Source organism: Priapulus caudatus, unplaced genomic scaffold (genome assembly GCF_000485595.1).
Source record: "Priapulus caudatus unplaced genomic scaffold, Priapulus_caudatus-5.0.1 Scaffold2695, whole genome shotgun sequence".
In the NCBI taxonomy this organism is placed as follows: Eukaryota; Metazoa; Priapulida; class Priapulimorpha; order Priapulimorphida; family Priapulidae; genus Priapulus; species Priapulus caudatus.
In genome coordinates this window covers 19,177-20,865 of record NW_014579756.1, presented here as the reverse complement: position 1 = coordinate 20,865, position 1,689 = coordinate 19,177, and positions in this window count along the sequence as shown.

Here is a 1,689-nt window from a genome sequence, read left to right as displayed (position 1 = left end):
CAGCTTTTTCAGCCGAAATTACCCCATAAACCAAATTTCAGCCAATTTGAAGAAGGTCAGGTGTAAATTTCCATTTTTTTTGGGTGATTTGACACGGAATGACCCTATAGCAGAATTTTCAGGGAGTCACACGCACTACTGCATATGTCAAATCAGGGAGTCCGACAGTAAATCAGGGAGTATGTGACTGAAATCGCGTCAATTTCGCACCCTGCTGTACAGTACACATCATGAAAACTCTGTGAGCTTCATGGCTATATCTTTCCAGTTTTTGTCTAATTCAAATCTTCAAATAACCTCGATCTAGACCATGAACACAAAATTGTACACGTATTAAGTAAACTATCTTTTTCTTTCATTCAAAAATAGTGCGTAACGAACATGACACTTAATTTTGGCGTAACAAACAAGACAGTTTGTCCACTTTGTTCCAAGCTATCATACTTTTTTCTGAAGGAATTATGCCTTCATTTATATTAAAAGCAAACAGGAGTCTGATTCATATGACATGCAATTCAAGTGAATTTATTATCTTATGCAGTGCTTATTAATCTTAGATATAGCACTATACTGCAAAATGATTGGCTAAGTTATACTCGTAAAATAGCACGTCAAAGAAGTATACCTAAAAAAAATTTCAATTGTGTTTTTAGTGAGCCTCAGCATCAGTGTTATGATGAAAGTCAGTATGACTTAAAATATGAAAATTTAGACTTCATTTAAAAGCAATCTACATGAAACTAGGCAATTAAGAGCCAGTTTTTCTAAGGTTCAGGCAGGCTGTGATACACCACATCCCAGATTTTGTCCAAACTTTTTTGTAAGGTAGCTGTATGGTTGCAAGTGGGAAAAATCACGTTTTTTTTCCTAAATAACGCATTGGAGTTTTTTATGGGTGGTAAGGGGTTATGGTCTGAAAGGGCTATTTTGGACAAAATGCAAAAATTAGGTTTTGAATTGTGATTTTTTCAGTGCGCCCTGAGTCACCCTCGATGGTAATCTGGAAAATAATTTAAGGGACCGAAGTATTTACTATAGTGATGAAATTTACGAGGTTGACTCAGGGCGCTGTCAGATAGGGGGCGCTGGACTCACTACTTTTGGAAATGTGTACATTTCAAGGGTGATTGTGACTTGCGCCTTGAGTGACCCTTGTTGTTTCATGCTGTAATGGACACCTTGGCATCTCTAGCATACACTAGTGCGAAATTTATCGAGGGGTACTTAGGGCGCATGGCTATAGGGGGCGCTTTAGTCGACCAGAAAACGAAAATTGCTCTTTTGTAGCACCCTGTAGCTCAATGCGCCCGGAGTCAAACCTAATAAAACCTAGTAGGTTATATTCCTAGACATGTCAGGTATATCTGCTAGGAAGATCACCCAGGGCTCTGGCTTCATTAACCCCCTATGTAGCGACTGGTTTGTCACTACGATACAGTTGTAGATAATGATGTCGTATTCATTGCCAAAAGACATAGAGAGAGACAAGTCAAAGAATATATACCATGACTGAAGCTTCTTTAATTTCGTTCACGATTGACATACAAATTGCTCTGGCGGTCGCGTCTGAGGTAGGGAGCGGATTCCCCGATTTCTGCCCGTGCAGCTGTTTTTATAGGCGCCCCCCCTCGCACGTGGGACATGGCAACCACGTGCCATGTCCCACCAACCACCGTGCCCCGCGCATCC